The sequence below is a fragment of the Canis lupus genome, chromosome 10 (assembly GCF_003254725.2).
Source record: "Canis lupus dingo isolate Sandy chromosome 10, ASM325472v2, whole genome shotgun sequence".
Lineage (NCBI taxonomy): Eukaryota > Metazoa > Chordata > Mammalia > Carnivora > Canidae > Canis > Canis lupus.
The window spans coordinates 22,126,645-22,141,358 of record NC_064252.1 but is presented as its reverse complement, the minus strand read 5'-3'; the positions used below and the strand labels follow the sequence as shown (position 1 = coordinate 22,141,358).

At 59.5% G+C, this 14,714-nt stretch overlaps 1 long non-coding RNA gene across 4 annotated transcripts; it reads left to right on the top strand.

Annotated features, from left to right (window-relative positions):
• Positions 1–614: 614 nt before the first annotated feature.
• On the top strand, positions 615–11,535 carry LOC112666268 (uncharacterized). Of its 4 annotated transcripts, none has more exons than XR_004819280.2 (5): positions 702–1,190; positions 2,046–2,411; positions 2,959–7,163; positions 9,101–10,617; positions 10,729–11,535. It is a non-coding gene; the product is annotated as an uncharacterized LOC112666268 (long non-coding RNA). The 4 variants fall into 4 exon arrangements; XR_007413423.1 differs by having other exon boundaries at positions 705–1,190; positions 4,057–5,616; positions 6,989–10,617; XR_007413425.1 differs by having other exon boundaries at positions 615–1,190; positions 4,057–10,617.
• The last annotated feature ends 3,179 nt before the right edge of the window (positions 11,536–14,714 follow it).

The window sequence follows — 14,714 nt, the reverse complement described above, 5'->3', positions numbered from 1 at the left end:
CCTCTTCTAGGATGCCCATCTCCACGGTCCATCTCAGGGTCCACTGAGATGGCCTTGCCCTCAGGAGCTCCCACCTCAGCCTGCAACTTCGGGATGGTTTCCAGCCTGGGGACTGGAGTCACTGCCCTGGGGACCCCTGGCTCCCCCACAGCCGATGTCCCAATGCACAACATGAGGATGAGCCAGTGCTCTGTCTGTGCGGTTGTCACAAGGACTGAGGTACAGGGGTCCTTCCTGGGAAGGCTGACAGGGAGACAGCACCTCGTAGATGTGGGCCATGGCTTCGGCCATTGCCTCCCCCTCCCCAGGTAGCATAGTTCTCGAAAATGAGATCGGGGCTTCCTCACGGATTAATTAATCCATGTGTTCCATGAGTATTGATGGAGCCTTTTCTGGGTGCCAGGAGCTGTCCTGGGGGCCCCAGATCAGGTCAGCAAACACAGGCACCCGGGGGCTCAGGCCCCGGGCACCCACAGGCAAAGGCTGGGGTCTCTAACTGTCTCTGGGCCGGCTTTCCACCTGGCTGCCCGCCCCGGCCCAATCCCCGAACCAGGAACGGCCCCCGCCTTCCCGAGCAGGGCAGCCCGTGGACCACACGCTCTGCCAACTTGTCCAGATCAGAGTACTTCTCTCTCGGGACAGCAGGGTGACCTTGCCTGTGGGCCCCAGGAGCTAAGAATAGCTGGGGCAGCTGCCCTCCCAGCCCCCAGCCCCGCGGGAGGAGCTAAAGGACCCTACCGCCCGCAGAGGGGACAGCTGCTCCTGGCATCTTCGGGCACAGGGCTGAGCCCTGCCAGCTGTTTGGAGGAGGAGAGGAGCCAGAAGAAGGGGGGTTTTCCACCTCCGAAAGTGCTGAACTCACGCTTGGCTGCTGGGCTGAGGTCCCCCCTGGAGTCTGGGGAGGTGTTTGAACCCTGGCTCCGCTGCTTCCTGGTGAGTGACCTTCAGCGAGCCACCTGTCCTCGGAGCTGGGCTTCCCAGGGGAGGACATGGCCATGGCCCGGCCTCAGCACCTGGAGCTGGTCCCCGGCCCCTCCCGGATCCTGCCCGCTGCGAGGAGCCTGGAGACCCTCGTCCCAGGGCCCTGCGTGCACCCTCCAGCTTCGCCCAGTGCTTGCTCTCCATGGCTGCCCAGTTCTAACAGCCCAGAACATTGCTCTGGAAGCTGACGGCCTAGGGACAAAGCCCAGGTGAGCCACTCACAGGCTTTTGATCTCAGACCTGCGGCTTTACCTCTCCCGGCCTGTGTCCCCCTCTGTGAGATGGGGATCGAGGCTGTGATGGAGGCATGGCTGCAGGGTGAGCTCTGCACAGGGAGGGGCGCACAGTAGGTGGGGCTTGGTGGCACCCAGCTCTTCAGGGTCATCCTAGCAATGGCGCTTACAGGAGTCCTGTGGGCTAGGCAAGGGGCCCAGGGCAGGAGGGATCCTGCCCAAGGATGGCATCTCTCCCACCTGAGAGATGAAAGGAAGCCAACAGTCGGTCTTCCAGGTGTTTGTGTCGGAGAATTGGGCTCTGTCTGGGGTTGGGGCAGTGGCAGTAGCCCGGGGACAGGGCCCTGTATTTATTAGAGAATTCCTCATGATGAGCACACCTTGCAGGTTTACTGGAGGGTATGAGATAGGCAGCAATGGGATGGGGTTTGCGTTCGGGGCCCCGGGGGCTGTGGTTCAGCTGACTGCTTCCTTGTTCAAGGGGAGACGTAGCAGAGTTCTGACTGGGTCCAGGGTCCTTGGTCCCACTCCTCATCCTGAGGCCAGGCTGCCTGGCCCATCCATCAGGGTGTGTGCATGGGGAGGGGTGCTTCTTCCTACCTGGGCCTGCCTTCTGAGTCTCAGGGACCGGGAGGCATCTATGTCAACATGGAGACGCATGAGCCAAGCGTGGAGGTCTTTAGACTGTGGGCAGGGCCTGGCACGGTGCCCTCCCAGCCCCAAGTCTGGCCTCGGGGGCCTAATGAGACCCATTGCTTGCAGCTAAGTTCCTGTTTGTGGAGAGCTCAGGTGGCCCCAGCCCTCACCTCGACGCCCTGTGCCTCCCGACAGGTGTGTGGCAGGTGCTCTGTGGGTGCACGTCCATCCCATCCCGTTCTGAGGACTTGCCCGGGCCAGTCAGTCACGGCCACAGGACTCACAGGGGTGCTTCTCCAAGTGCAGAGAGCACCTGCATGGGGTCCAGCACATTCTCACCCACTCCCTAAACTACGGCTCACGGCAGCCAGACGGCCCACGCGGTGATTATGGCCAGAAGCCATCCAGAGGCTGACTGACTTGTCCAAGAACGCCCAGATGCAGGGCTGTCAGGAGGACCACCTTTTGCAAACCTCAATGGACCATTGTCTCCCTGACCCCCGGCCTGAGCCCCACGGAAGCTTCCAGGTCGTTTGAGGAGCACAGAATCACACAGTTGAGGTATTTGGGGCAGAGCTGCGACTCAAATACCCCTCTGCCCCCCAGTCTGCTCTCAGCCAGCAGCCCAAGGGACCCACCCCACCCAGAGCCAAGGCCAGCTTCGTGGCCCCCCTTCTCTGCAAGGCTCTTACCCTAAGAGACCCACACAGCTAACTGGCTCATTCCGCGGAATCTTTTCTAGGATGCCAGCACCCTCCTCCTCCTCAGGCCTCCACGGGCTCTCGCTGCCCCTCCCCCTGCCCCTCCGTCCTAGTTAAGACTCCCCTTTCCCAGGGCCTGTCTTTGCTGAAGCACCTCCTACCCATCTGGGCACTTTGCTCCTTTGTCACTTTGTTACAAATACTCATTGATCTGGGAGTCCGCTCTCATGGATCTGCTTGCTTCTGCGGTGCCTTCTGGGGGCCTGGCACACAGTAGGCCCTTCGCAAAGATTTGCTGAACGAGGGGGGACATTTTGCAGCAACGTCAGGCAGAACACGGGCAGGGAGCGCGGGCCTGCTGTTTCCAACTGTGCCCGCTTTCTTAATATTTTTGTTCCATTTATCAGAAATCAAGCCTGTGTCAAGCGCGGCAATACATCTAAATTGGTTGATTAAAGCATCAGGAAGAAAGTGGTGCTCGGCGGCAATTAAAGCAAAGCCATGGGAAGATTTGGAAATATTGTGATCCCTTCTGCGATTTTTGCAAATGGGCTTTCTATTCATAGCGAGTCCGTTGTCTTTATTTCATTATTTCTAGGGGTTTTCTTCCCGGCTCCTCCCCAGGCTTTCATGATATTGTTACATAAAGGGATTTCCATCATGACAAGCATGCTTGTTGTGCAGCCAGGACAGGCCTGGGGACCTAGGTGTGCCTCGGGGTAGGGATTCAGGCCGTGAGGCTCCTCTCACCATCGAATGCGGAGGTGGAGGGGAACCAGCCTGGGTCAGAGGCTGCGCTGGGCCGGGGGCACGCGAGGTAACCCACCCAGCTCCAAGACGGCCTTTCCTGCATCTTCCCACCTGACCCTTTCTTCCATGCCACTGTCCTCCTTGCTGCTCCTAGGACGTGTCAGGCACACGCCTGCCTCAGGACCTTTGTACTGGCTGGTCCTGACTACTGGCTGGTTCTGCTGTCCACTCCCACCCTGGCCTCCTCCTTCCTGCCTGCCTCGGCTGACACACTACCTCTCCGAAGCACCCTCCCCTCCTGACACTTCCTACCTGTCTTCTCAGCTTTTTCCCCTGAGATGTTCCCTGCCATCTGCTATAGACTATATACGTATTCGCTTATTTCTGAGGAGTGAACAGATTTAAGGGTTCTTGAGGTGGTCAGGGTCCAGATCTGAGGGCTCATGGTGTGAGGATGGGGTTGGAGGGCTGTGGAAATGTTTGCCCTGCTGGGGGAACCCAGGCAACACTTCCCTGACCTGCTGGTTTCCCCGGGACACACGGGTGTGCGCAGTGCCCCCATTGCCCCCTCCACCTGCTGGCCTGTCCCCAGTCCCCACCTGGCACTCAGCCTCACCTCACTGGTTCCACAGCCCACCCCATTTCCCGGAGCCCCACCTGGAGTCACTGTTACGGGTTGAATTTGACCTCCAGAATTCATGGGTTGACGTTCTGACACCCTGTAACTCCAAATGTGGCACTTTATTTGGAAATAGGACCGATGCAGGTACAACGAATGATGTTGAGATGAGGTCATCCTGGAGTATGCCCTAATCCCATATGGCTACTGGATGTCCTGATGAAAAGGACACACTTGGACCCAGGTACGTGCACAAGGAGCAGTCCACGTGAAGACAGAGGCAGAGATCCGGGGACGCGTCTGCAAACCAGGGAACGCCGTGCATTGCCAGCAAACCCCCAGAAAGGGAGAGAAGCCCAGGGAAGATTCTCTCTCTCACAGTCTCAGAAAGAGCCAGCCTGCCAACACCTTGATCTCAGCCTTCCAGCTCCTAGAACCTGTCGTCGTAAGCCCCCTGCCCTCGCCCGTCTGTGGCCCCCGTCACAGCAGCCCTGAGACATGAACCAGGCTACCCAGCTCCCCCCGCGCACCCCTTCTTTCCCCTCCCTGCCCACACCCGGCTCCTCCAGGGCCGCCGCCCTCGCTCATCAAAGGAGTCAGTTCTCTGAGTCTCTGGTTCCTCATTTGAGAAATTAGGATAATAATACCCACCTCCCACGGCTGTCACGAGTCTTCAGTAAAGTACACTGGGAAATGCACCTGGTTCGTAGTAAGGCTCAGTAATTGGTGGTGGCAGTAGTGTGGTGGTTATTTTTATTGTTGTCATATTAATAGTATTATTGTAATTAACCATCATTTGCCAGGTCTGAGCTGGCCCTGGGGGGATAACAGCGCCCCGCGTACCACCGTGTGCACAGGAGAAGAGGCTGCCCATCAGAGAAGGGAAAGGCTTCCATGCGTTCCTGCTTGCAGGAACGTATTGCTGCCACCCCTGTGCTGGGACACACCGGTCCCAGTAGAGGGAGCTACGCTGAATGCCATGGGGCACGATCAGGGCTCTGATGAGGGACCCTGAGCCAGCCTGGGGTGAGGCGGGGGTGGATGCAAAGAAGGCTTCGCGGAGCAGTGGACTTTTGAAGTCGGTGTAAAAGGAAGGGAATCCGTGCCTCTGGCCCCAGCTCCTGCACGTATTCATCCCATGACCCTGCATGACAGACGAGAGCTGGCCTGTCCCCACTCCCGGGAGAGTTTGGGTGTCACATTCTCTAGGACTCATTGCCCCCCAGGCCCTCCCCTCGAAGCCACTCCAGGTCAGGACGCAGGTTGCCAGCCAGGTCCCGAGAGAGCTGCGGGCCTGGGGTAAGAGAAGGGAAACGCCCGATGAACACCTAAAACATGCCCTGCCCTGTCGCTGAAGACCCATACCCCGCCGGGGCTGAGCCTGGACTGTCCCACACCTTCCCGGTTCTTTTATTCAGTTTCGGCTCTGCGGCTGGCCACCTGCCTGTCCTTTTGAGCACCGAAATAGAGAGATAAATAGGGAAGCAGAGCTGGGCAGATGTCACCATTTCTGAGAGTTGCCGCTCGCTCGCCACCTGGGATTTTGTTTTCCCCATCAGAACACAGAATATCCCAGCAGCGTGGAGTCTTTCTCTGCTGGCAGATTTAAGGCGTCTTATAAACAGGAGCCCGAGAAGGACAAAGGAGCACATGTCTGCCAAGCACCTGTTCTGCTCGGGGAGCTGCCTTCCGTGGTGTGCGTGTGGTCTCTTCTCTCTTCTCTACCCATTTTACAGATGTGGATGAGGGTGGAGGGAGGGAGCGCCCACCCGGGCGGGGAGCCAGGAGGTGACGTCGGGGCTCCGAATGCCACGCTTGCCCTAGACCAAGACACAGAGTAGGATTTCAAGGGTGAGGGGTGCCTGGGTGGCTCAGCAGTTAAGCCTCTGCCTCTGGCTTAGGGCATGACCCTGGGGTCCTGGGGTCAAGTCTCGCATTGGGCTCCCTGTGTGGAGCCTTCTTCTCCCTCTGCCTGTGTCTCTGTCTCTCTCTGTGTCTCTCATGAAAAATAAATAAATCCTAAAAAAAAAAAAAGAAAGATTTCAAGAGTGAGCAGCATTGGGGTGGATGGCCAGGCTAGCGGAGGTTAGGCGGGTGCTGTTAAAGAGAAATTTGCACCAGATGCTTGCTAAAAGCAGCAAGGAAGGCTTTGTTCAAGATTATTGCTATAAGGGTCAAGACTATTGCAAAAAGATCAAGAGATTGAAGTCAAATCCAAATACAGCCAAGACGGCTGGGGGTTTATAGCCATGGAGCAGATCAAGGGGTCAGTGCATGGAAAATCACTGACAGGGGCTTGATTAGACACCAGAGGTTGGGGGATTCCTGCCAAACAGCCTCATAGAATTCTTCCTAAGGGCCAAGGACTCAGACACCAAGGATGGGGGCTGAGGAACTGGGGGATCCTTGATGAAACGGCTTAGTGGGATTCTCTGCTGGAGTAGGGCGGGGTCAAGGTCTGGTCAAGGAGGAGAGCTCTCAGAGGAGCCTCATGGGAGTTTGGACAAGGTGGGGGGTCATCACATGGTAGGGGAGAGGGGAAGGAGGTCGAGGGCCGTAGCGTCCCTGGGGACTTGGCAGGGCTCAGAGGTGTCCCGAGACGTGGAGGCAGGGAGGCCAGGAGGGATGTGAGGCCACGCTGGGGCCACGCTGAGCACCCAGCAGATGCCGGGCCCCAGATTCCAGGGGGGCCCAGCGTGCACTGACAGAGCCGGGGTTTCCAGCCCCCGTTTGGGTGAGCAGAGCAAGAGCAGCAAAAGCCTCGGGGCGGGTGTTGGCAGGTGACCATCCGTATGCCCTCAGCCTCCAGAAAGCACAGGTTTTGGTGTCATGATGAAGGGTCTGGCCCTGGGGGTGGGGGTGGGGGCGGTGGGCATCAGCCAGGGCGAGTGATCTGGGAGCAGTCTGTCTGGGCGGAGCTCGGAGCTCTTGGGCTGTCTGGGGCACCCACCTGCTCCCGGGTGGGGGACACGGCATGGTTGACCCCAGCACTGTCGTGGCTGTAGAGCTGAATCCCAGCTCAGCCACCTCCTGGCCTCCTCGCCCGGCTCAGCTTCCTCATCCCCCAGACAGGTAACCAGAATACCCAGTCCTCAAGGAGCCTGGCCTATCATGTGAGCAATGATGATGAAAAAGAAGGACGAGGAAGAGGAGGAAGAAGAAAGAACTAGGCGCCCCCACCTCAACCACTGGGGTGGCTGAAGGGGAGAGATCCTCACCTACACTCCCATGAGCTGCCAACGGGTATGTGCAAGGGCCCTGGGGCCGACTGGTGATGACACATTGAAGGCTTTTCCTATTTTTGAAAAGGTTTTCTCATCTTACATCTCACTGACCCTCACAGCCCTTAGAAGGACCCAAATCTGTTCCTGGTCTATGGACACAGAAACGGAGGTGGGGAGGCTCAGAGAGGTGAAGGGACCCACCTAGATCTCAGAGGAGATGCACACCTGGGCCTGGGGACCTTGCACCCAGCTCCCAGGTCACGAGTCTCAGCAGGGCCTGCAATAAGGTGGCCTTGGGAAGGCATTTCAGGGAGTAGGAACAGCTTAGGCCAAGGCCCGGAGGCCGATGGGACCTGAAAACGTGGCGAGGGGGAGGGGGTTGGCAGTGAATGTTGGGGGAGCACAGAGCACAACTGGGAAAAGCATCCCTCAGGGTGGAGCTGGGACGGCCCAGCCACACGAGCGTCAGAGCCCCAGGCGTGAGCGGGGACTCCTTGCCCTGCCCCTCCCTGCCTGGTGCTGCGTGATCGGACCCTGACTCAGTTTCCCAGCTGTTATGTGGGGCTGTGGTGCTCCCTGAGCGAGTGCCACGGAGGCACGGCCCCGGCACACGGCAAGGCGCGGGGTCCTAGGGCCTCGTCCTAGTGGAGCGCCACCTGTCACCTGGGGCGCGCACTGAGCTCCTAACAGGAGGCCCCTCGCATCGGATGTGATGTGGCCACACGACTCCAACGGGACACAGACCCGTGTTCTCTGCTGCTGTGGCTCCCTGCCCTCGGGGGCTGTCTGGTCACGCTGTTTGCAGCTGGCAGCTGCCCCGGGGACCCCCGGGGGGAGGAATTCAGAGCTGGGGCTTTTCACGGCACCCAGATGTGTCCTCCGTGGGTACTTCTGGGTGACGAGGGGACGGGCTGAAGCCGCTGTCGTGGACGGAAGCAAGCGAGAACATGTGAGGGCCAGATTTGCCCCCCTTCCCCTACCCCCACCCTGAGGAGTCCTCCCAAGCTCTGTCATGACTCAGTTCCGGGACAGCCGAGGGCTTGGGACAAGGGACAGGCTGGCCCCCACACGCGGCCCAGACCAGAGGGGAGCGGTGGCCCGGCTCTTGGCTGGTGTCCTGAGGGGTCACATGTGCAGCGAGCTGCCTTCCTGCCCAGGGCACGTATTCCTAAAGGGCAGCGACTGTGCCTTGTGTCGCCCCCATTCGTCCCATGGCTCCCGGACCACAGCTGCGGGTCAGGTAGGGGCCACCGCGGGTGCAAGACAAGTAGGTCTGGAGTCTCCAGGGCTGGGCAGCGGACAACCTGCTGTAGAGCCGTGTCGTGGCCCCTCGCAGGTGGCTTCTGGGGAGCCCAGAACTTTCCTGGACCATTTTGGGAGCCGTTGTAACAAACAGGCTCTGGAATGAGCCAGGCTGGGGTCTGCTGGCTGGCCGTGTGACCCCGGGGAAAGTCATGGTGTCTCCCAGCTTCAGTTTCCCTGGAGGAGACAGAGCTCTTGCAGGGGTGGAGGGGCGGCGTTCTCACGGGGATTACCAGGTTCCGTGTGATGGGTGCTCCAGGAATTCCAGAATTGTGATGAGTCCGCAGGGCTCTGGGCGTCACTGTGCACCCCATCATTCGTACAGTGAGGTCCTAACCCCTCGTGCCGCGGAATGTGACTGGATTTGGAGACAAGGTCTTGGAAGAGATCATGAAATTAAACGAGGGCATTAAGGCGGGCCTTAGTCCAACATGACTCACGTCCTTATAAAAGGAGTTCAGGGGCAGCCTGGGTGGCCCAGTGGTTTAGCGCCGCCTTCAGCCCAGGGCCTGATCCTGGAGACCCGGGATCAAGTCCCATGTCAGGCTCCCTGTGCGGAGCCGCTGTGTCTCTGCCTCTCTCTCTCTCTCTCTGTGTGTGTGTGTGTGTCTCATGAATAAATAAACAAAATCTTAAAAAAAAAAAAAAAAAAAGGAGTTCAGGACACAGACCCACACGGGGAGAGGACGGTGGTCTGCAGACCAAGGAGAGCAGACAGGAGGAGCCAGCTCCGCAGACACCTTGACCTTGGACTTCCGGCCTCCAGACAGCGAGGCGACAAGTGCCTATTGTCGGCTAAGCCGCCCCCTGCCCCTGGCACCTGTTACTGGACAAGAGGACACCCTGGCATTTCAGGAGAAGTACTTATCTCTCCCCCCAAAGGCTCCAGCCCACCCTGCAGGAGCCCCAGCCCAACTTGACCTTGTCCCAAAGAGTTCTCCACCCCTGGGGGGCTTCACGGGGAAGCTCTGGGCACATAGACGTTGGCGGTGCTTGCGGTGGGCGCACACCATTGGCGGAGACGATCAAGGGAGCCACGCGGGTCCGTTCCAGGGCGTCTAGAGGGGCTTAAACTGGGCGGCCCTGGAAATGCGAGGGGAGGGCAGCGTTTGTTGAGCGGCTCTCCGAGGCCTGGCCCCATAGACACTCTTTCCGGGTTATCTCGTTGGTTTCTCGTCTCATCCTAAGGAAGCAGAGAGTTTGTCTCTACTTCGCACGGCTGAAGAGCAGGCCCAGGACCACGGGGCCACAGGGTGGCAGAGCCCGGGGCAGGCCTCAGAGAATGAAACACCTGGCCAGGGCGCGGGGCACGTGGAGCCCGCCGCGGGTCGGAGCAGCGCTGGGCGGCCCGAAGACGGCCCTGCGGGTAGGGCAGTGGGGTCCCGGGAGTTCCTCCTCAAACGCTCCTTCAACTCCCGCTCCTACTCGCAATGGAGAGAAAAGGGGCGCCTCCTGTCTCGGGGGAAGGTTGGGTTCAGTGTCCCCTCCGGTGGAGGCCCCTCCTCTGGGCACCTGCTAGCCTTGGGCTCGGGGGCGGCTGTGGTTTACAGCCCAGGCGTCTTGAAACCGGGGATGTCCACCCGCCCCCGGCACCTCCACAGGGCTCCACACAGGAGGTGCCCGTCACAGTGAACGCCGGCATCGTGGGCCTGTGCCAGCGCGCCACGTCCCCTGTGCCAACACCGGCAGCAAGCACTGTGGTCAGACCCATTGCACAGATGGGCAGATAGCGAGCAGAGAGGCCGAGGGCAGGTCCACCTGCAGCACTTCGCCCATGGAGGCGGGGGGGGGGGTTGACCAGGGGCCACCCTGCCCCGCAGTCTGCTGTTGAGTGACCATGTGCGCGAGGGGTGTGGCATCTGGAGCAGTCCTGCTGCCGACAGGCTGCGCTGGCTTCCTCCGCCGAGAGATGGGCGCCCTCCCCACCACGTGCGTCGGGTGCTGTGGGGATGCAGGACAGCGGGGTGGGCGCCCAGGTGTGGACCCTCCACCCGGGACAGCCGCAGCCCCCTGGAAGGGCCAGCCACTGCGTCGGGGACACTGGCCCGGCTGCTAACGAGGCTTCCCTGGCGCGGCCTTGGCGGTGGCGCCCGATGGCACCCAGCTTCCCTCCACGGGCCTTCCAGGATCCCACTCCAGCTCCCGTCTGACGCTGAGTCCGTGCTGGGCCGGTGAGAGGCAGTGGCTGCCAAGTGTCACAGGAGGGGCGGGGACCCCTGGAGCCCCGTGAGCTAGAAGCCTCTTCAGTTAGACAGACCTGCTTCCCTGCTCCCATTTCACAGATGAGGACTCGGAGGCCCAGAGGAGGAGCCTGCCTCCACCCGTCGGTCATCAGAGTGGCTGAGCTCCTGCGGGGCCCCCCACCAGCCACTGCTCGCCCTGTCCTGCCCTCCTTCCAGATCCACCTGCTGCTGGGGACGGGCCCCCGCCCGAGGCAGGTGCAATAGGGCTGACCCTGCGGCCTCGGGCCTGGGAGGGGTAGTAAGGGGGTGCTTCCCGCAGGGGTCCCCATCCCTGGAGATCGCCAGCTGCCATCTCCCAAGCCCCCACCCCGAGGTGGTGACGGGCCCTGCCTCAGTTCGCAGGGAGCTTGGCTCCTCCCCAGCTCACCACTCCGCTGACGGCCCTGAAGCCCCAGTGGGTGGAGGCTGCCAGCAAGGAGGCACGGCCTGCCTTCGGGACGGTGGGTGGGGGGGTGGTCTCCAGGCCAGGTGCTGGGTGCTGACAAGGGGGAGCACAGGGTGAAGGGGGCTCGGGGTGGAGGCGTTGGTGGTGTGCACTCCCAAGCCAGCCTGGCCCTGGGGACAGGTCCCACGGGATGCAAACGGGACTAGGTTCCAGGCAAGCCTCCATGCCAAGCTAAGCCAGGGGGTCCGCCTGGAGGAAGAGGCCTGACTCTGGGCAGCCCCGGTGGCGCAGCGGTTTAGTGCCGCCTACAGCCCAGGGCGTGATCCTGGAGACCCTGGATCGAGTCCCACGTCAGGCTCTCTGCATGGAGCCTGCTTCTCCCTCTGCCTGTGTCTCTGCCTCTCTCTCTCTCTGCATCTCTATGAATAAAAATAAATAAAATCTTAAAAAAAAAAAAAAAAGAGGCCTGACTCTAATTTGCACAAATCTGCCAGTCACTGCTTGAGGAGGATGGGTGCAGGGACCAAGCAAACAAGTGTCCCCTGGGACCCCTCGGGGATGTAGGTGTGGGAACAAGAGACTGCCTGGGGGGAGCCAAGAGGCAGGGCCACCCTTGTCCGCTGCCAAGGGACAAAGGGGCTCATTCTCGAGACTGTATTAAACCCTCAAGGATGGGTTCTAGAAGCTGGGGCAGAGCGCAGAGCATGGCCGAGGGACTGCAGCCCTAGGGGCCTGTGGGTGGGTCTCCAAAGACTGTTTAGGGGGCCTGACCCCAGCTCCGGCTGCCCCTCCTCACTGCTCTGCCTCGCAATGGGGACGGAGGGGGCACAGAGGAGGAACCAGCAAGGCCCTGGCCCCTAAACCAGCTGAGCTGGGGCAGGCAGGAGCTTTCCATTCCATGAGACTCTCCTGGAAGGGGCTGGATTACCCAGACCTGCCTGGAAAAGCCACAGGAAGTACCTGCAGTGTTGGTGCAGATCTGGGAAGAATGAGTGCTGGGGGGTCCTGCCCCCGAGCCCCAATCCACACTGGACCCATGGTGAGGGCTCCTAAAAAGAGCATGTGAGGAGGACAGGGTGTGTGAGCAGCATGGCAGGGGTGCAGGGAAGGGGCTGCCCAGACCCTGGGGGAGGGTGCCGGGTCCCCCGGGGGTGGGGGCACTGCAGGATGGAGGAGGTGCAGGGGGCACGGGGGGGGGGGGCGCTGACCCCAGGTGAAAGGTCAAGTCACCAAAGAACCTAGTCCCTCCAAAGGGAGATTCAGGTTGGGCTGTCACGGTGCACCTGCTAGAAACACCCCTCCTGATGTCAGCGACCGTTCACAGCCACCCCACTCCCGTCCTGGCCTGGAGGCACCTGTGTCCTGTGCCCCTCGGTGCCCTAAGTCCTGCAGCTGTGTCATCACAACCTGAGTCAGGGTGCGTCGGAAAGGGCGCCTTTGTCTTCAGGAAGCTTCAGAAATAAAGACATGGCACATGGATGCTTGAAGAAGGTGGGCTCGCACGTACAGATGTCGACTCTCACACTCACACCTACCTATGTGCATGGACATTTCACATGTGTGCACGCGCACATATTCACATTCATGTATGTGCAGTCACACACTAAAAATCACATGTGTGCACTCACACACTCGCATGGGTGAACACACTCACATCCGTGAGCTCACACACGTATGCACACACACACACAAACACTTCCCGGGTCTCCGAGGCCATCCTCTGCAGGGGGCAGCCTCATTCCCGCGGCACCCGAGGGCTACATTAGAATCATTGGTCCCTCATTCTTCCTGGCTTTTAAGAAATTGAGCAGTTTGGCCCCAGGTGGATCCTAAAAAGGATGATCTCTGAAAATTGAGTAAAGCCAGAGAGAAGTGCTCGTGCCTCAAGACTTTGCTCTCGCAGATGGCACCCTAGGGGTGCCCTCCCCAGGCCTCGGGCAGCTGGGCGTCTACACGGCTCCCAGCAGGTATAGACCGAGCCTTCAGATCTGCAGGAAGGGACCTTGGGGTCTCATGTCTCTGGGTCCAGCTCAGGGGTCTTGTGCCTGGCTGAGCTTTCCCCAAGCACCCTCTGCAGGGCTCTTAGCACTGCTGCCCCAGATTCCTGCCGCGCCGTCCCATGTCCCTTGGCATGAGGTGCGAGTGTCAGATAAAGGGATGTGGGAGTCCCACCCACCGCACAGATGGGAAACTGAGCTTCAGGAGGGGGAGCCACCTGCACAGGGTCACACGTGGACGTGAGTTGACTCATCTGAGGCCCCTTCCAGCCCCGGGCTCCCTATGTCTCAGCCCCAGGGGCCCAGGGGGAGCTCTCTGGGAGCAGATGCTGGTCCGGATCAGCTTGTAACCCAGAGACTTGCAGGACTCGCTCCAACGAGAGCATGAAGGAACGGATGGATGGTTTTTAAGGAGCAGCGATAATAATAAAAGGATAAAACGGACTCCTTCCAGCACCCACCATGGGTGGGGTGCTTCTCCCACTGCTTTAAGGAGCTACCATTTGTCCTCACAGGGCCTTTGAGTGGAGCTGATTGTCAGGCCCACGTTCCAGAGGCCACTGAGGCACGGGGAAGCTAAAGGATGTCCGAAGGTCACACAGCAGAGCTGGGACTGGCCCCCGCGTGGACCGCAAGCCCCCCCGAGTGACCACGATGCTAACATCTAATGGGGACATCTGTGAACTGGCTGCATTCTGCAAGCCGCCCCTCTGCCCCCAGCCTCCCGCACCAGCACACGGAAGCCCCCCATCAACCTGCGGCCTCAACACGGGGGCTTCACTCCCAAGAGAGGCAGATGTGAGATTTTCAAAGAGAGGGCCCCAGGCCTGAGGACTCGTGCTGCCAGGAGCCGCCCCATGGCCACAGAAGAAGCTCGGGGCTGGGAGACGGGAGGCCTGTGTTCAAGTGGCGGCAGCAACAATAAATGGATGAAGAAGATGTGGGGTGTATGTGTATATGCAATGGAATATTACTCAGCCATCAAAAGATGAGATCTTGCCATTTGCGACGAAGTGGATGGTTTTAGGCTGAACGAAATAAGTCAAAGGAAGACAATTATCATACGATCTCACTCATGTGGAATTTAAGAAATAAAATAGAGGATCATAGGAACAGGGAGGGGAAAACAAAACAAGATGAAATCACAGGGACACAAACAATAAGAGTCTCTCAATCATAGGAGACAAACTGAGGGTCACTGGAGGGGAGGGGGGTGAGGGGATGGGGTTACTGGGGGACGGGCATGAGGAGGCAGGGGATGGGATGAGCACTGGCTGTTCTATGCAACCGATGACTCACTGACCTCTACCTCTGAAACTAATAATGCACTTTATATGTTAATTAATTGAATTTAAATTTAAAAAAAAAAAAAACGAAAAACAAAAAAACAGTGTGTCCCTAAGCACGCCCTGCACGCCAGACCTGGTTGTGTTTCACACAAATCATTTCACTAAATCCTTCCCTCAACCCTAGGATGGGAGGACAGAGAATGGACCCACCTTACAGACAGGAGACCCAACCCCAGGAGGTCAAGGGCCCCACCCCAAGGTCACAGAGAGGGAGGCAGCTAGAAGTGGAAGAGGCCACCCCCTTCCCTCCCCTCGGCTATCCTGGACATCTGTGACTCAGTTTCCCCATTGTGA